The sequence below is a fragment of the Idiotropiscis lumnitzeri genome, chromosome 16 (genome assembly GCF_059441095.1).
Source record: "Idiotropiscis lumnitzeri isolate Australia: NSW breed Sydney's pygmy pipehorse chromosome 16, RoL_Ilum_1.0, whole genome shotgun sequence".
NCBI lineage: Eukaryota > Metazoa > Chordata > Actinopteri > Syngnathiformes > Syngnathidae > Idiotropiscis > Idiotropiscis lumnitzeri.
In genome coordinates this window covers 9,513,962-9,535,087 of record NC_142406.1, presented here as the reverse complement: position 1 = coordinate 9,535,087, position 21,126 = coordinate 9,513,962, and the positions used below count along the sequence as shown (strand labels likewise).

The following is a 21,126-nucleotide window of genomic DNA, read 5'->3' as shown; positions in this document are numbered from 1 at the left end:
GTACTCCGGTTGAAAATGTTCTGAGTGGCTACAGATGAAGTTGATGGCTTTGTTTCATGGTAATGAAGCCATGCTCATTCAGTTATCGTGAAATGAGATCGCATTAAAAAGGTTCTTCCATCCGTTGCCTGGCACCATGGACTGGCTCCACTCAGTCTGATGCAGTGTCTCACTTCCCCGACCACCACCGGACATCCAGGAGCCCAGACTTCTGAGTGCATGCCCTCAGCTTCCAAGCTCTTGCTCATGAACTTACAAACCTGGATCAATAGGCCTAAGCGCACTTACTGCACTAGTCATCATCCCATAAAACAGCCGGTGCAATGACTTCGGAATTACTGTCTTTACATGTAATGGGGAGTAGAGAAAAATTGCGCCGAAGGACATTGCGCTTGTGCTTGTGGTTGTCAGGGAAACCTGTGTGCTTGTGAGGGGCGCTCTACCAGTCAGAAAAAGCACTGAGAATATGATGTGGATAACTTGAAGCTCCGCGATTTAAAGTCGCTTTACTTTTTACGCCACCATTAAATTTGATGTCCATCCATCCATTATCTGAAGCGTTTATCCTCACGGGGTAACCTCTATGTTATGTAAATTGACATTATATATGGTGATACCTTCAATAATGAGTTCACTAATTACGAGTATTCAGAATTATGACCGGAAGGCCTCAGTCCAGGCTTTTTTCTCAGTCGGTTTGTTTCAGAAGCACTTGCTCCAACGCAACGATTGGCTTCTTCATTATTCAAGCCCATACATGAATTAGTTGTGATCAGAGACGTATACTGCTACCAAGCTGTTGACATTTAGCTTAAGTTTCATGTTTATTTCATAGAATACGTTTTGTAGATGTCTTTATATGTTGTAATGCAATCTGCCTGTGAATTGAAAATATATATTTGATCATTTCTGTTTGGGATCGGGCAGGTATTGACTTTATGAGGGCAGCATCTTAAACCTGTCATTCCGATTTCCTTGATATCCAAAATTATAGAGGCACGTATCTCAGCAAGGATACCAAAAAAACATTTCTGTTCCACTCAAGAGAACAGCCGCTTTCCGTAATTCTGGCACGTCATCATGACAGTACTTTTCTCAGAGCTGGCAGTGCACGGAGAAGGTCATTGGCTGACCTCCAAGGATTCTATATGGGGATGGGAGGCTTGTGAGAATGTATCACTTTCTAATGGCTCTGCACAAAGCTGCACATATTTGTAAAGGATCATCTTCAGAATTTACATCATATCAATTTTATTGGCAATATTTTCCCTATCAGGCCGTTTTGTTATGGAATGTCAATCTGGTACCGTATATAGCATACAGGCTAGGGGTCTTCAATCCTGTACCTCTTGGCCTCCTGTCCTTTCTGTTTTCCATCGCTCCCTGCTGAAACACATCTGATTCACATGATCAGATAACCAGTCTGCAGAAGCTGGATAACGATCGTGATCATTTGAATCATGTGTGTTGCAGCACAGAGAGATGGAAAACAGGCAGGTCAGGGACCTCATGGAACAGGATTGACAACCTGTATATAGATCTAATTTCACACACGTGTCGTATTTAGGGATTGCTGCTTGCCTCGCAACAATTTCTTAAGCGTTTAGCGCCTGCAATAGATAATGGGTTCCCTAATTACAAAGGATAATTGAGAGCTTTAGTCTTATTCTCAAAGATGAGTCAAATACTAGTCAAGGAATGTCTGGCTGGCTGATTTGGACTGAAGCATGAGTGGTGGGCATGAAACGAATATCCCCTCCGAGCATGTTGTACCATGCAAGACAAAGGAGTATGAGGACATTGTGTACTCTGCAAAAACAGCCAAGGTTAGCGTCTTTTGAAAGGCGTGTTGCGCAATGACAGGCTACATAAAAAGGATATGATGTATTTTATGCCTGTTTGGGATCCGACTGGTCTATTGATGATTTATGGCAGCCTACTTAGCAAAAGCGCAGCAGCGCACCTGATCATCCATTATTATTTTAACATCTTTCACTTTAAGGGCAAACATGATTGATGGGGAACTTTTAATGCCTTTGGCTTGGAATTGTGGCGTACAGTGTTTAAGAAGAGAATAGCGCCTGGCACTGTAAAAAAAAACAAAAAAAACTGAAGGCATAGCTGATGACAGTTTACCACTTTATTCGATTCAATGAGATGAATGCATGGAGGGGATTTTAGTATTCGTCTTCGGTTCTCGAATGTCAATTTCTCTTTTATCTATTGAATTACAATAGACAAAAGCATTGTGGACAGTACTTAGCCGACCCCAAATAATTCAACACAACTGTCCAGCGTAATTGTCATTCATTCCGAATGTGCTCGTCCCTGGTGGAGAATAACCTCCACTGCGCGGTTTGCGACAAACAAACATGAGATAAACAAATGAGACAAATTGAAAATGAGGCTGTTATCTATTGTTCCGTGGTGTAGTGGAGTGGCTAGACATTAACTTTGTTTGCACATCTGTTGTCCTCTCAACCAAGCAATACATAGCTAATCAGCTTCTATCAGATAGCCTTTGGTTGGAGCTGGCTTTGGTCCATTTTGCGCTTGCATGCATACACAATCCTCTCCGCCTTTCTCGTTCGATGACTCCTTCCGGGACAAAATCTCACTCAGTAACACAAAATGGTGTCAACTCTCTCTCCCTGTTTTTTCCCGGTGATTTTACCGACTAGCGACCAGTTCAATTTGAATCGCGCTCAAAGTCCCCTGTGATTGGCTCGAGCTCACCCGTGACCCAACTAAAGACTAGATTCGAGTCTAGGTCCTAGATGCACATTTTGTCTTAACGTGGTTTATAAAATTCCGCTCTGGCTTGTTTTTGCACCGCGTGTGGGCGAGACGGTTGCATAAATTGCGTAACATCATCACAGAGTATGTGTGACCCACAAATGAAATCAACAAAGTAGAATAACGTGATAGTAGAGAAAAAAGGGTGACAATGGAGTTTTGTTCTTTCTTTTTTGTCACGTGGCTGTTTATTAAAATAGGATAACATTTTTTAGATAAAAGGCACATTTTGTGTTTTTCCTTTTGCTTTTGTTGTTGCATGCAGTTTTTACTCCCTGACAACCAATTAGCACAGTGGCGTGTCTTGCACCTCGCTGGGACCAAAAATGCGACGAGTACTTTCTCAAACTCTATTTTTTAAATATATTTTAAGGAACTGTATATCGTGAGCAATTTCCGGAGACGGATTTGAGATTCCACACCAGTGCTGAAAGTTTTTTTTTTTCTTTTTCCACATGGCTGATCTTTTTGCACCAACAAAACACCATTCACACGACAGATATGAACGTTAAGCTCATTTTATCGCTCCCTGGCTCTTTTGATTTTTTTATTTCACACTTATTTCATCTGTTTTATCGGTTTATTGACCGAGCTGACAATCTTTTAGTGTCGGTCCAATCTTGTTATTGCAGTTAAATTGCCAGAGGAGCATTTTGCGCTCCTGTGTCTATATCTGTATGTCCTCCACGTTCTGCGTCTGATACCGGGCAGCGAGCCTTTGCCCTCAGCAGTGGCTGGCTTCAGGGACATTCCTTGTGTCATTATATCTTTTGACTATCCTCCAGTCTGACCTCAGGATGGCCTGGCCCTGCAACTATGCCAGCAGCCACCTACTGCTGATACAGCTAATGAGGGACACCTAGTCTTTGCTACCGCAGGATAAATCGTAAATAGCGTTTTACTCCGTTTATACCCCTCGCTGCACTCCTGTAAATTAGAAAACAGAAAATAATGAAGTTCAAAACTAATGCACCTACGTCCCCGCGCTTCGTTTGCAGGGAAACATGCCAATGCGAAATGGCATTGTGAATTAATGAAAGTGCGTCGCGGTGTAGCTGTAGAAGGTGTGCTATCACTCATGGGGAAATTGGTTTACTGCCGTTTCACTTGCGGAATTACTCTTCATAAATCTGTCTTGACATTAACAGTTAAGATCACACAGCAGGGAAGAATGCCAAACTGCTTGTAGCACTTCCATGTTAATGAAGAGACACTCACGTTATTAAGGGTACAGTATTAAAAGCTACTGAATTAATATGCAGGAGCTGACGCAAAAATTCACTTGACAAAGATTCTATTTCTAACAGTCAAAGAGCATATTTTACAAGTCATCAACCCTTGCAGCACAGAACAAATTTGAATGTTTTAGACTTTTAGAGCAACCTTCACAATGATAACAATATTAGCCAGTTTTCATGCAACTTGACCATTAGCCCGAAATTAAGTGGCTACGCTCCAGCTGCCCACCCAAAATTAATTTACATATATATAGTAGCGCTAGTCCTCTTGAGATTATGTCACCGTTGCATGCATGAATACCGTACTATTACTGGTACTGGAATTTTCCGTTCCTCGATGTCAGCGGTGGGCATACTCTTTGACTAGCGTGTCATAGTGGGATCTAAAATTACAAAAGGGGGGGTAGGCCAAGAACGTTTGGATAGCGTGTTTGGGTCAGCTCTACTAAAGTGTTATGTGTCATGTGCAAACCTCATGGCACACGCTGATGAACGACCCGATTTACGAACAGTGTGCACTGAGGACGGCGCCTTTCAAATGTGCAAAATGAAGTAGAGCTCATCAGGTCATATGTTTGTTAATGAATATGCAAGAATTCCCGTTTACACACCTGTTCATACAAGTGACCCCCTCGAGAGTCCGTGCTCAAACGCTCCTCGATTATCTCAAAACCTTCGGTACTTTTTTTCTGTACTGTTATACGTGGTAAAATGTCAAATGTTTTAAATGACTTAGATTTATTTATTTAATTTTTTTTTTTTCTTTCATTCAATTCAGGCCTGATTAAAATGCCCCGCGGGTTGCATACAATAAATTGTGGTTATAAGTGATTCTGTATTTGCCCGGTTGTTTTTTTTTTTTTTTTTCATTTGTTTAAAATATGCATGAAAGATTATTGGTGAAGCTTTATTGGTGAAGTTCTGTCCAAAAAAACTCATTCACTACTAGCCAAGTAAAAAAAAAAAAAAAATGGATCGTTGACGTGTTTAGACGTCAATGGTAGTAAGTGAGTTAAAAGCCCATATTCTTACATACTACACTCGCACAAACACACAACAACCATCCATTATCTGTACTGCTTGTCCTCACTAGGGTCGCAAGGGGTGCTGAAGCCTATCCCAGCTATCTTCGGGCAGTAGGTGGGGGACACCCTGAACTGGTTGCCAACCAATCGCAGGGCACACATCGACAAACAACCATCCTCGCTCACACTCATGCCGAGGGGCAATTCAGAGTATTCAATCGACCTGCCATGCATGTTTTTGGAAAGTGGGAGGAAACCGGAGTACCCGGAGGCACGGGGAGAACTTGCAAACTCCACTCCGGGATCGAACCCACGACCGCTGCACTGTGAGGCCATCGTGCTCAAACAAACACACAACATGACGATGTCTATTCACGCAGTTACGATGTATATTTAGCCGCAACATATTTGTGGACATACAAGCCTTCGCCCATTTGCTTATTGCCATTTACACAAGAGCCATTTTGCAACAGTTACAGCTTACAGTCTGCATATTAACGGCAGAGCCACCATCGGGGTTTCCAAACTTGACAGAAGAACGTAAACCTCTTGTGACCACTGAATGTACACAAACGGTAATTATGGGGATGGAAAAGAATTACGCGGATAAGGCGCATCGCTTTCATTTCAAGCCCTCTTGCCTTCCCCATGTTTCACTGTTAGTTCATAAAAGGCATTTGGATGTAAAATTAATCCATAACACTCATACAGGTCCACGCGCTCACTCCTAATTGAGTCTTTCCACATTTCCACACTCTATTCTCCTGCCATCTTTGTGGCTACCGTTTTTGGTGTTGAATTATATAGCATGTCAGCGTGGTTAAGTGATGTCAGTAAAAAAAAAAAAATAGGTACAGAATATTCTGTTCACAAATGACGCAACTATTCTGCTATGGCAGTCATTTACTACCCTGGCACGTCGACGCCACGGTACACTGCACACTCAGGTCGTATGACACCCAGTCCTCCCACCAGCTATTTATAAACGACATATTAGTCTTCATTATGCACCCTTCATAGCATCAGTCAGATAAGATTGGAACTCTCCTTCATGTATCTAATTACCCCCTCTGGGCCAAAAAAAACCCCCATTTGTTAGTGTTTTATTTTATTGGCCAATTACTGCAAGGAGTTGGATAAAGTTCACCTTTTGAGTGTCTTTGACTTTGACGAGCATCGAACAGATTGCCATTTAACCTGGTCCCTCGCTACTGTCTGATCTTTTATGAGTTTATTTATGCTTAGTTGTCACTTTCCCTTTTTTGTTTTTTGCTATTTTGCAATTAAATTGTGCCGAGCGCTGTAGTACGTTTTATTGTGGATTCTTTTTATTGGCAAGGTGCGTCAATGTCTCGAGGAGAAACACCAAATAAATGACAGCACAAAAATAGTGAAGAAATGATCAATTCTGTATTTATACATAAGTAATGACATAACAAAATGTACCATTATTAATACAGATACTATATTATAAATATCACGATATTGAAAAGTGAAACCCATAATTGACAACATTTTTCATGTACATTTTCAGTCTGTACCAGTATACTCTGAAGTGCAGCAAATGAATTGCCATTATTCCAGGAGGCTTAAAGAAGGAACTCGAAATGTTGGACGTCAGTGTAAACTAGAAGTTGCGAGTGATGTGTGAGAGATGGGTGACTTTACTAAGAGAGTTACGCCACGATTTTTGAATGGATTGTGAATGCTTGGACTAACATGACTGCTTGCACAGTTATTCGAGTTTTTACAAAAGCTGATTTCTGCCGATTTCTGAATTTTTATGATACATACAATCAAACTGGGTTTTTCTCCCGCTGCCTTTTTAAAAACATGCATGCTAGCGTAAATTTTTTTTTTTGCATGCATGCATGCATGCGACCATATGTTTTAATCTGCCTTAAGTTTTACCATGCTTGCGCCTAGTAATACGGAGCGTCATGAAAATACAGGAAATTGAACACATTATTAATCACGACATTCAAACTGAAACTGAAAGAAAGAATTAGGACTTGCAGCGCTTTACTTTCATGATTTCTATTTCTGTTTTGATTGTCAGAGCACGCGATGTAGTGGGCCACTGTAGTGTCAAAAGCAAAGATGACAGGTTTAATTCTCAAAGATTGCATGGGCACAGCCAACTATGAATTCATTTACGGGAATACTTAAATTTAATGACACTCGCATCTGACTGACAGCGGCCTCGCAATCCACTGTGTTTTACATCAGTGCTGCTATTCTGGGCCACTTCAAACAGACCAGCTGAATCCCATCTTGTCACTGACTTAATTTCCCCTCTTGTGTGTTGTCATCCTACGGGGGAGGGTGCGTCTCTAACAGATGATGGAAAAGCGCAGCCGGTGTAATTAAGCAATTGGACCGAGGAGTTGATTATGATTCTCTCAGTCATAATTTGCCAGGTTATTAAAAGGTGAGACTTTGACAAAGGTTTATTGTTATTCAAAATTAAAATCTGCAATGTCAGTCTTAATGCTTATCTAATGACTGGAGTGGGATACGATATTATCATTGACGGGCATTTTACACTGCCAAGTCGATTTGCGAAAGAGTAGCAGCTAATGATGGTCCCTCTTGAGAAGGATGTGTTAGCATTAATGTCCAAATGTGTGTCAGACTGAGGAAAAGAGACAGAGAGCAAGTATGAGAAGAAATAAGAAAGAAAGCGATAGTAGTACTTGCCTGCTGTTCAATAGACGCTTGGTCTCCTTGATGGACAACAAGGAAGTAGATGGTGAGTGAGTCTGTGTAGAGAACAATTACAGCGAGAGACTCCGTGTCAAAAGTAAGAAGTGCCAACCAAACCGTTTTTTGTTACATTTTAGAACATTTCTTTTCTCTCCTGGAAGCATTTGTGAGATACCAGAAACCAAAAATTGTTGTTGGCGCCTGGGTTAAAGCATCGTTTCTTAGGATGGCGACTGCTGGGAAAAGATTTAGAATCGTGTTAGTTCACATTTTGAAATATGGAGGTCAACCAGTTGTAAATCTGTCTCCATAGAGGTGTTAGATATATTTTCTTACTTTTCAATAAATTCATCTGTGTTAAAGTGGGAGATGAGATTTGTCGTCTTGCCGCAGCCTAAAAGGTGTGACAGTGAGAACAAGTCTGTGTGACGAGTCTTGAGAAGACAGAAAGACTTTGAGAGACTTTTTTTACACTCTTCCAGACTCGGGGGAAATCTAACCCGGCAATATCCAAACAGAGATGCTGTGGCCCTGCCACCGTAGCCCCACACAATTACAATTCTATGTGACAAAGATATTGAGCAGAGTTCCCCTGCTACGTCTAGAGACGTATGCTGTGCCCATCCCGAGCCTAGATTTTATGTAAAAGTACCAAAATTCTATTAACTCTGATTTATTGAAAAGATCCAGACTGAGAGCCTCCCATGAGGCCAGAGCAAGATGTATAGGAGGTGATTTAGCTGGCCAAATCATTTTTAAACGATGATATTTCCCTTCATCTGATCTCTTAAAGCGTTGATTCATGGGTGTAAATTGCTGAGAGAAGCAATCGGAAGTCAGCCATTTTCGTTGTTCTTGTTGAATCAGGTCTTGTAAGTTCAAACCAACACCTGTCCATCCATCTTCCACCCCGCTTATCATCATGGAGTGGTGGCCATTCAATTGTAGAGCACAACCCTTCACAATCTCAATGTGTGTCTAGGAACTGAACCCACGCTTGGCTACACAGAAGTCAGGCAACAACCATCAGTGACTTCTCACCAAGATAATGGGATCTACTTTAATTGTGCAGCATAAGGTCCTGAAAGAGACAAAAGAATCATACAACCCAGCAAAGAATCCTCTCTGCAGAGTGTTTATTGTAAGAAAACTAACTGCTAAACAGTGCAGGGAGCTGCACGTTAGGCCTCCAGACAGTATTCATGCACATCATGTCACCGGAAATAAAGTGTTACCAGGCAGTCCCTGAAAACAGAAGACTGGGCACAAGTGGTCATAAGGGAATAGAATCAAATTGCACAACAGAATTACACAACCAAGTCTGAAAGGTACTATTACAAATCTTTCAACAGTCCTGTGAATCCAAAGCTATACTTTAGTCGCACCTACTGTATATCAAGATCCAGCTAACACGTTGACTTGAGCAAGGCCTGATTCAGTTAAGGTTTAATATGTGGAAGCTGTTCTGATAACCGGGAGAACATTGGCTAGATACATATGCGAGATACTGAAACTGGACTAACAAGACAAAAATGCTTGGACTAATCACAAAATGAGTATCAGCTGAGGCAGACGCCTTCATAACTTCTGCCTCTGCCTTCATAACTATCAGCAAGCTCCAACCATCCCAAATGAGCAGGCCCATGGAGAGGTTTCTATATAGCACGCGCAGTACTTTTTCTCTCTGGCCTCCAAGGAACTCAGTCAGCATGTGTGTAAGTGAAGCTCTTGTTAACCCCCATTACCCTTTGCAACTGTACGGGAGGATTAGCAGAATACAAAGAGCCTCACTCACACTCCGCCTTCAACGCTACACCAACCTCAGTAATAGATGCCGACGATGAGGCTGCTGCAAAACAGGACTGCGGGCAAGACAGGTGTTGACTGCATGCTAAGCAGTGTCCTGCTGTTGCTTGAAGCCTGAGGAAGGCGAGAAAAGACCTCGTCAGCATATTGGTACCATGTGATCTTGGCATGTCCAATTTCACATCATGGTGTGGAACAAGGCAAATGGTTCAGATGCTAATTGATAAGTGATAGGTCGATAGGTATGTCATAGTTCAGGTACATTTTTTGGCGGGTAATGCAAGTGTCAAGCCCATGCTTAATAGGAGGCAACTCCTGCAATGTAAAAATGATAGATGCTGCTGAAGCTATTCTGATTATTATTAGCGTGTTCTTAGTTTTGTACACCTTTGTTGATTTTGAAGTCTTCCCTTCACCCTGAACTGCAAACGTAGAGCATTGCAATAGTTGGCAATACACACCCAATGTGAAGCAGCAGGTCTATAGCAATAATTTATTGGCTCTGGCTTCATTTTATTTCATTATCCATAGTGTGTGAGGAATCACTTTGCCACACCTCCACAGTTAACAGACTTAAACGGTGATTAGTGCTTAGCCGGCAGCTTTAACCCAGTTTCAACCAACAGTCCGACTCACATTAACTATCCATTTGCTGTCCATACCTGACTTTCCGTTTACCTCTAACCTCCTTGACATCAGATCTTTCAGCCTTTTTATTCAAACACTCTTGTCCTGTGGCAATAAATCCCCTTTCTTTAATTTTCATCATTCTTATTCCCCAGAGCCCCCCACATAACCACGATCTACTTTGTCTTACTTTCATGCTTCTCATAGTTCAGACCACGAGTCCTTGCCATCGCGTGTGTGTTCCTCTGCGGGATTGTTTTTCGGCATATTCCGTTGTGTGCTCAGGACTGAGGGAACATCTCATATAAGTTTGTGTGTGTGCATTCTCCAGGCCAGAGGCTTTCCATCACAACTATGCGAGGCCGAGATGGCGCAGATAACAGTGTCGCAGGAGCCTCTGTACTTTGCAGGCTTGTGTTTCAGTTGAGTTTCAATTAAGGGGAAGTGGCCCCTGGGAGAAGAAACGGTGGCCATGCACTGTGCTGCAGGCACACTCTATTCCCTGAGACTGATCGAATAGGTCCACGCTGACAGTGCTCGGCCTGATGGAAAATTGGGAAAGAGGCACACGGGTGCAAACACCCGTTGACGTGTACGGTGGCACATGTTCGCGCAGAAAAAACTTTACTCGCAGTTCAAAATGTGCTGTTTGTGTGGCTACTGCCAATCTTGAATAAATTGAAAATCACTCATATTTAAGTATATATAAAAAATTGTGAGTTGAGCTTATGCCTGCATCTTTGGGAAGACATACTACTCATTTTTACGCTCTTGGTCATGAGGGAGTATACAGGATACGTTGTTATCAGGTGACATCACAATGTTCCCGCGCTTTAAGCTCATGACTCATTGCATGAGGCCATTACGATAAAAAAAAAATTTCAATGTTTGGAGCCTTGTACAAAAGCAAATGGAATACGTCTCTGAAGGCTGCAAATTCGATTTGAGCATTTTCTAAAGAACACTTACCAGCCGTGTAGGTCTGATGTAAAATGAAATCAGCATTTTCTCTCATTAGATGCCACAATCCTTCCTGCCTGCTCTCCTGCCATGGTGGAATTTTCCAGTCTGCTCCTGGCCACTCCTCAGCTCATTAGCCAACCACCCACACCTGGAACATCCAGCTGAGGCTCGTTATTCAGCCGCCTTATAAGCAGCCTCTCTCCAAGTCAGCTTTGCCAGATCGTCTTTGTGTCATGCCAGACTTTGCAGCGGTCACTTCAGAATTACCGCCGCAGTTCTGACCTTGTTTGTTCCTGACCTTTCCTCATTGCTTCTTCCATCTGTGGTCCGACCAAATTTTTTTCCGCATCCTCTACCTGCTTTCTACTAGCACCAAGTTGGGAGATAGTAAAAAGTGAAAAATTCATTGCCCATCGACACATTCCAGCCATTTGGGTTGCTCACGGTTCGAAGCTTCATAGTGCTTCATTTGCTCTACGGCACCATCAAGTGATCAACCAAGCAGTTAAAGCATCAACAACCATCTGTCATTGCACATTAATTAGCATTACTTTCAGAAAATTCAACTTTTGCTTTTTCGGTCCAGTCATTTTAGTTCCTCTTGTCACTAAAGTCTCCTGACTCACACTGATTAGATTTAAATTCCACTCTTTCCTCCCACACCTTCCCGCTTCTTTGTTCTTACCGTGACCAGAAATATTACCATGCTGGTTTTAAGCACATTCCTGGAATTTGGAGAAAAATGTAGGCGAGTCAGTCTCGTCATGGCAACGACAGAGACACTTTTTCAGCTTAATACTTGACTGTATGCATTGCAACCACGATTCCGAAAAATGTACCGTCTAATGGAGACATCATAATCTCCGCATCATTTGCTGTTTTCTCATTTGAGATGGAGTCTAAATAAAGTTGTAGGGAAGTGACAAATAGCAGCATGGGGCTTGTGACAGTAGGAAGAAACACAATCATTAGGTAGGCTGCCTGTTGCGACTTCCAGGTGATGTGTAGCAGAAAATAAAAACCCGAGACATGTTTGACTCGCACTTGGAGAGAGATGTCATGTCAAAAGGACCGCAATCGCTATGGCTTTTCAGACACCAAATGTTTTTCAGTCTTTGTTCATGGGACAACAGAGTTCAAATTTGATTTTGAGTCAAGTCAGCGTTTCCCGCTCTGGTGTGTGATGAACGGTGCTAATTTCTTCAATTCTCCTTGCAAGCGCAGCTGCTTTTTGATGATGTAAACACCTTAGTTTATCACGGCTGCTTTCAAATTGCCTGAAGTGGCTGCTTCTGTAATTAAGAGTTTGCTCAGAGGGCTTGTGATTGCCTGTGCACATTTAAGACTTCTTACCGGCACAAAGAAAACTCAAATCAAAAAGAAAATTACCCTCTTGGCAAAATTTAAACTGAAGAAGTGTTCACACATTCTTTTTTTGGCATTTTGTTTGACGGCGTTCATTGCAGCTAAACTGTGAAAATATGATGGTCTTTGGTTGTTTGTCTTACTGTGCCTTGCAATTAATTGACTGGTGACCAGTCCAAGGTCAACTAAGATAAGCTCCAGTTACTCAGTGTGTGATTCATGACGCAATCCTGATTAAACCCGGGGTGTAGATCAGCTTCCACATCTGTTTATGTGTCCAATCAAGATTCCATCCATTTTGCTTGCAAACAAATTTAAGCAAATCAGGCCCCAAAGTGTTTATTAGCCTTGGCATTTCTCGTGAGCAAATCAACGTCAGTATCAGAATGCTGATTTTTGGCATCGCTTTTAACGGCTGCGAGTAAAGCTCCCGAAGAACTGGGTCATCCCCAAAGTTGTGAGCTGAAATTATTCAAATGCAGCTGCGTTCAACAGAATGCGGAATGACAAACTTTCTAAATTGTAGAACTTCCAAAGAACACGCATGTTCTGTTGAAAAAGACAACGGTATTTTCCTGAACAAATGGCAGCTCATCCCTCCAAAGACTAACAATGCCTATTCACTATCTTTTCAATTCCTCTTGCCTTCTTTCTGCTTTTTGTTCCCGTTTTGTCGGCCATTGTAGCTCCTGTCTCTTCATCTCCTGCACACTGAGGCTTGCATTCAGCCATCAATCACATGAGTGCAGTAAGTAGTAAGTCCAACAGGAAGATAAAGAGGCGAGCGCTGTAATTCTTATTTGTTCGTCAACTGTCTCCAGCTGGCAAACATGCGTCACAATGCACTGCCAGCGCTGGTCGTGTTGTGTCGTGTAGGAATGATGGCCTTTGGTTTGATTGCTGGTTGTTTGCTTGTCAGAGTAAGTGGCGCGATTGGTTTGTGTACAACCTGCTTGCCTTGCAACCAGTGATCCATGAAGACAAATTCATTTTCTCCTCCGCTGGTAATGAACAATGAAACGCCTTGGTTTAATGGCGCTGAATGTAGCACACGATTGTTTTTAGTCATGTCTGCGAGCAGAAAAGGTCAAGTAGATTTTGTTTAAGTGCCTTGTGTTCACTCAGCTAGACAAGTGATTTACCTAAAGAGGGATTCAGACAGTTTACTGCATTTAATGCGTGCTCAACCTTGCACAAAACAGAAATGAATGTCAAATGAATATACAATACAATACAACTTTGTTTATGTCGCGTATTTCCAACAAAGGACTTCTTCAGATCAGAAAAAGTGGAAGGCCTTAGACTGGCCGAGTCAATCATCAGACCTTAATCCAATAGAGCATTCATTTTACCTCAAAGATTCAGTTCTAGCTAAATTCCTTTGGGTTAGCTCTGACTCAAATTTGTCAACAGCTCTTTATTTTAAGCCACAACTCTGCCAAACCCCCAAACATGCCGAAAAATGGCGCTTTCAGGATGATTTTCTCTGCTGTTCTCTCGGTATTTGCTGTGACGCAAAGCATTTCGTACACCCAACCAAATCCAAGCTGTTTTTCAATTGTTTCTCTATTGTCTTGTTTTCAAATGCCTTGTATTCCACCCGCTACAGCTGTTGTCTCCATACTTTGTTCTTTCTCCCTCGGCCCTTCGTTTCTCTGTACCTTCCATCTGTCTCGTCACTGTAAACTTCCTTTGTCCTGATGTTGTTGTCGCCCCTGAGCTCGGTCATTATCTATATTCTTCTATTCTCCATACATCTTGTATCATCATACGATCCGATGTCGCAAGGAGGTTTTTATTCTATATTACTTAAAGATAGGCACTTTTTAGATCTGATCTGCTGGTCAGGCATGTTTACTTGTTTGCACAAAAAAGAATCACACGATACATCCCCCAAGATGTTAATTCCGTCCTTCTGTAATTCCTTTAGCGCTACGGCGGCTATGAATATAGGTGATAACTTTGCCGTTCCAGTAACATGGCAGAATGTCCGCTTCAGTGTAATTACTCAGTGTCAAGTAGGCGGTGAAAACAGGTGACAGGTTTATTTGTGGGGCATGCTTGCAGGCTCTTGGGCAATTACTCATCATTTGTGCAAATGTGCCCGGTCTTCGCTTTCACTTTCCTAAGAGACTCATCTTGGTTTAACATTGTACTGCATTCCAAATGCTTTTGGCATGGAACACTATTGGTGTTTTACATAACAAACATGTTACTTGGAGAAAAGATGAACTTGCAGCATGGATCCATTGCGAGCTCACGTCCTCCCCGTTAAACGCTCGTTGCTTCCCACACCCAATTTCAAGATTCTAATACTTTTATTGCTTCTCTTTTTATTGAGGTCTTAGTCCGTGAAGATCTCTGGAAAAAAAAGCTTCTCCAAATGGATATTTGTGCAGTTCTTTAAGCAAACATCCCCTGACTTTAAAACAACGCTCATAATTTCCGGCAGTGAAGCAGATTAACTAATTGATTCCATTAGCCTCCCCCCGATTTCCCAATGTCTGTTGACCCAGATGTATTATGAAACTACAGGTAAATGTTTACCACTGATGAATAAGCAGCGTGAAAGTACATTGTGCAGTTTGCCCCTGCAGCCCAGGCGCTTGTGTAATCCCAACACACATGTCCCTATAGAGCTGAGTGTGTCCATGCCAGAGGGCATGTAGGGACGTGGCGCCCTGTTTCAGCCTCATGCGCGGGAGTACTGATGCTTAATGAATGTGTATCGTACAAATCCCCCAAGATAGTACTTCACAGCAATCCCACGAGTCCCTCCCCAAATCCACACGCACGGGGTGATTAATATTCATCGCATAGCTCCTCCATCCCTCCAGGTGCCCTCTTCTGTACTCACTGGGACCTCCACACCCTGACAGTAACACGACATACATTTACACTCAGCCGACTTGGTACGATGCATACTTAAACGGTGCTAAGGTTAAGGTGTCGAGCTCAAGGGCGACGCGTTGTAACAGCGGCAGGTTTGATCCCCGTGGGAAAAGCAGGAGCCTCGTCACGTCGTCAGACCCCCAGCTGGTTAATGTACGTTTAACGCCACAGAGTCAGCGGGGGGCACGCAGCACGTACAGAATGCACAATCAATCACGAGTGGTGAGTTACTGTTGAAGGTATGTGGATGGGAGGAAGCAAATCAGCGATTTTGCACTGCAATACACTGCAATTGATTCCACTGAATGTCGGGAAAAAACTAAACCTAGAAAGTTATTTCAAGCAGAGTTATACTTAACAATCTGTTGAGTTTCTCAATAAATGTACAGTATATATTTTTGCCCTAGAAAAACAGGAACTCATTGTCATAACACCTTTAGAACCAACATGTGAATGTCTTCACGAGTGCTTGCACAGATGCACTTGCCCACTCACGAAAAGACTCAAAGTCACACTCCCAAACACTTTAACAAGTACTACCAACTTGATATGCACCGGCGGCACAAATTGTCGACTTTATCTCTTATTTAATTACCAGACAAGCACATTAGTTTAGACTCCCTGAATCCCAGAGACACTCAAGACGAATTAAAGTGTTTCCAAAAGTTTTTAATAGAGCAAAAAAAATAACATTTTCCTTTTCATCATGATTACTTTTGGCCCAGGGAGGAATCATTGATTTCACTTCACCTTCATTTATCTACATAATTTAGTCAGTATCTTTCCATTTAGAATTGTGAGGGCTTCATCATGTTTTGATTTTTTTTCCTGCTTGGTACATTGAGAGAATAATACATGCATTTGGAGTGGAGGACCTTTGACAAGTGCAATAAGTTACATCATGGGTTGTCACTATGCATCCGAAGTACAACTGTAGTCAAAATCTGCATGATTACAAATAAAAAATTAAACATTAAAAAAAGATATTACGTTCTGGTTCTAGTTTGCATTTAAACATTGTTCCTATCTGTTGTGCTGATCCTAAAAGCTATTAAAAGCAACTGTGCTCTACTATGAAGTCTACCTTCTCCTGATCATAGATAATTTAGGAGGGGCTCATAAATCAATTACCATCGCACAGACTTCTCCTGTGTATTGAATAATGTGAAAGTGTGCATGATAAAATAACACGCGGTGACGCCGTTTCACCACACAAAGGCTCACTGTCCCTAGGAGAGCAGAAATCTGAGCGGGAACAATGCAATCCCATTATGGCTGCAGCGAAAGGAAATAATAGTTGATCGGGTATCGGCGCCATGGCGGCGTGTGAGGTCATCAGAGGCCGGCAGCGTTGCCGAAGCAACTTAGTCAAAAAGCAGAGTTGGAATTTTCTAGCGTGATTCTCCGTTCCCGTCGTCTTCATCCTTGCAGTCCTCCCCTTTGTCGAGTCATGACATTTCTGCGGAAAATTTGATTCGCCATGCTACAAAGACTGATGATCCCCTTTTAACCTCTGCTAGAGAAGCTCTCCTCCTTCTTCGAACTAGTAGCCAAGCCTTCTTGTCTAGGCTCTTTGAAGGCCTCTCACAGCTTAATGTTTAAGCGCGACCAACTTTGAGCATGCCCTGTTCAATATTGTTTCCTTCAAGTGTGCTCAAAAGACACTCGACAGATGTATCCCAAGGGCAAAATGGATATCGCTCTGGTAACAGATTGTTTTTCTTTTCCCCCCCGCTTACTTAGAATTACTTAGACTCTCACATTGTCTCAAAAGCTTGTCCTTGAAATGGGAGTGTTGCGGTCACACTGTTCACATACATCTAATCACCTGACCTTTAACCCACTAATTTAATCTTCCAATCACATTGCAGCATCGGAGTTCGTAGTCAATTTTTATTGTCCGGAAACAATATTTTTGACAGCCCCAAAATATGTATACAGCTTAGTTAACTCGTTCCCACTTTACTGCAATCGTTCGTTGGCGTTGCTGCCGTAGTAGTGTACAGCTGTTCTACATGTCTAAGTTGATGCCAAAGGGATTTACTGAAATACTCTGACATACATTGATAAGGTCCTTATACATAACGTAAAATCCCATACATTTAAGCAAATTGATGTATTTTGTATTCATGCATATCGTTGCCCCTGCAATTAGTTGTAAACGGCACACTTCTAAGGAATACGTTTTTGGGTAAACCGTACATTTTCGAATCGGAAGAGGAAGAAAATACGATTTTGTGGAACAGATATCAAGAGCAAAAGAATCAGATTCGTACATATATGTGTGTGTATGTATATCTAGCTGTACTCTCGGGAAGCACAATAGCGGATGGCGTACTCAAGCTAAATAAATTATCGCGGGAGCTATTTTTAAGCAGAAGTGTAAATGCGGTAATCCTGAGAGCTGGAGCTGCAAAGAGCCAACAAGACAGAACAGAAGCCACTTGGGGAATACGGCTGTGTCGTTGTTCAAGTCTGTCTCCCCTCCCCTACTCTCTCTCTCCATCATCCCATCCTCTCTTTTAGGACACACACCCTCCTCATCCCACATCTCCATCTTTTATTTCCGATGCCCTTTTTCATTTCCATCCCTCTTTTTTCCCGTTTGCCTTTCATATGGTAAAAAGCCTCTGTTTCGGTTTGCGAGTATATTGCTTATCCCTGAGCCCTCTTTGGGGACTATACTGAGTCTGTTGTGATAAACAATAACAGACCTTTAAAGAAATCCTGGAGGGGAAATATGGTATTGGCACAAAAACAGGAGGTCATTATAGTGCTCGCAAACAAAAATAAGAAATCAGAACTTTTTTTTTTTTTAATGGCTATGTAGTGCTGTAATACAGACACTTTTAGTTTTGCTTGAGCAACAACATTATTTCAGTTACATTTACTTCCAACTATTTATTTTTAAATTTTGTTGTGCAAGTTATACGGTAATAATTATATTAATAATATAATATAATAGCAATATTTATTGTGGTCTATTATATATATATATATATATATATATATATATGTATATATATATATATATAAAAATAAAATTTTCATTTTACTGATGCTGTTTTGCAAAACCTGTTTAAAGTAAAAAATTGGATGTTGCAGCCAACTAAATCTGTAACGACATCTTAGAAAAATAACACAATCATCCGACGCCATATCGACACAAAACCTCCTCATATGCACACGTTTCTTCCTCCACGTAGAAGTACACAGGAATAAAAGAGCACAAACACCAGCGCACATGCGCTGCAATAAACCTGGCGTCTTTTTAATGTTCCAGTTTTGGCTCCGTTAAGCCCCGAAGGACGCGTCTGCACTGTCAGGAGAGCTATACTGCATAATAGTGCAGCACAGTTAAGAAATGGTACTGAGCTGTGTGCGCCAGTCCCCTGCTGTGCAGCTAAAGGCAGAAAAATATGGAAGCAACATTATTGCGTGTGTGACAGACAAACTTGACTGAAATGGAAATATCAAAATACACACCAGACCCACCATACATCTGGTTCTTGTTGTGCATAGATTTTGATCTATTTTTTGCACTTTCTGGTACAGCTGGTGAGGAGATTGTCTTAAGGAAAAATAGAATGAGGAACCAGAAGTGGAAGAGGAATCATCACGTGGATGTGTTGGGCTGAAAATATGCCACGGGTTCTCAATCTAAGACCAATGGCCCTTATTTTTACGCCCAGTGCAAGTCTAGCGCCAAGTGCAGTCAAACTGTAGGTTCAGATTTTATTCCTTTTGGTATTTTTGCAGTAACGTGGAAAGAAAAATGGGCGTTAGCGCCATTGTGGGTGTGAACACAGACGACAGGTTGATACGACAGATTCTGGGTCAGTTAGGAGCACTGCAAAAAAAAAAAGAAACGTGCTTGGTGGTCACATGATCGCGTTGTCCGAATTTCTGGATAGAGATAAAAAAGAAAAAGAAATCGTTGCCTCCATGTTTGTGCTTTCTATACAGTTGAAACTATTTGTGTATCTTTGATGTGCTCAGCAGGGCCTGCAATTGTCTAATTTAACATCGATAAGCGCGCATAAGTCAATATTTAAATTATGTCTCCTAGTCTTCGATTCTTTCTTCCGCTGAGGCTCTCCTACAAATACAGGGAAGTCCATCAGGAAAGTATTTCGATGTCAGTCTGTTCCAATTTATTCAGCCGATTACAGTTATTATGTAAAATAATAGTTATATTCAGCAACAGTTTAATTTACACTTTAGCGTCATAAAAGTTCAATGATGTCCCCCTACAATGCTGTATAACGAAATGGTTGTGAAAACGTCAACTTTTATTGATTTTACATTTTACAGCAGCCATAATCTCTCATAATATATCATTACGTTCATCATCCCGACATTGCAGCCTATCCTTGATATTGATATGCAGAGAATGTGTAAAGAAGAGTTGGAGACGTGTGTGTGTGTGTGTGTGAGAGAATGCAAGCAAACTCCAAAATTAAAATTCACATCACACTACTTACTGTTTGGAGAACAGTGTAAATGTGTGGCCTCTTCACTCTGCAGCTGACAAAGCAAACCTTCCTTGAAATGAAGATGTAGACAAGAAAGGCCCCAGGCAGTTTTTCCAATGCCCCTTTTCAATTGCGTGGTTACTCCTCTGCTCAGCAAGCGCAACATTCACCCACTAAAACTCATCGCTCTGTTCGGAAATGTAAATGAAACCATCGGTTGGCGATACAAAATTATAGTTTCACATGAAATTTAATTTTAGCTAGCTTTGTCAGCAACCTCCAAGAAATCTCTTGAATCGGCGCCTCCAGTGACAATGTAGTTTGTCCACGTGGTGCAGCCGTAGCGCTCCTGCTCCAGATGGTATTGTGACATTGTGTGCCATTGCCACACACGGGGGGTGCTATTATTCATGTTGGCATGACAACAGTACAAACGGTGAGTCTGTCAAATTGTGCAGGAAGAGCTTAAACAGAAATGCAATCCAATTCATTGTGCCGCTCCTTCTGCTCTGCTCGCCTTGGCCACCGGGCGGCAGTATAATGCAGTCAAAAACGAACAAGAATACGACTTCTTACGAATAATGGACTCGGTAAAATCTTTTTAAAATTTGTCATTTTTCATAGAACATTAAGAATATAAGCCTGTGAGTATTGTTAAATTATCTGTCTATATGTGTAGTGCCACCGTTGGTGTTCAAATATTCTTGACTTTTGAAACTGGGACGATTGATGCTAATCATTAGCATGATTTCTTTTTTTTTTTTTTTATAAATAATTTGCTCGCCTTAAGATAAGCAGATTCCCTTAAATCAAACTTGTGATTTTTCACTCTTGTTTTAAATATGCAACATGTTGTTTAATTTGACAGTAAACATCAACTAGGAGTGGCATTAAACAACTTGAATCCTTTTTTTTTTTTTTTAAATTGTTCATGCAAGTGGGTGGACTCCAGAGTTTTCCATTTTGCTGATCTTGCAGTACCAACTTTGGATAGTATTGTGAAGCGAATGTCTGTTTGTTGTCATTGCACGCACTTATATATAAATAATAATGTCACTTATCTCTCTCCGCTTCATTTGTTCCACTCCTCCTCCCGTCTTTACATTTGAAACACTTGTCAAGCGCTCGTGTCTTTAGCGTTTTCCTGGACACACTGCTGCTCTCACTGCGGCGCCTGTAACCACAAAGATGCTCGCCGCGTTGATTCACTCTGTGCTGTTTTATAATTACGTC

At 41.6% G+C, this 21,126-nt stretch overlaps 1 protein-coding gene across 5 annotated transcripts in view; it reads left to right on the top strand.

The window, feature by feature from the left end:
- samd12 (sterile alpha motif domain containing 12) overlaps window positions 1-21,126 on the top strand; it is a 56,781-nt gene that overhangs the window by 28,607 nt on the left and 7,048 nt on the right. The gene's annotated exons all lie outside the window — the stretch shown is intronic.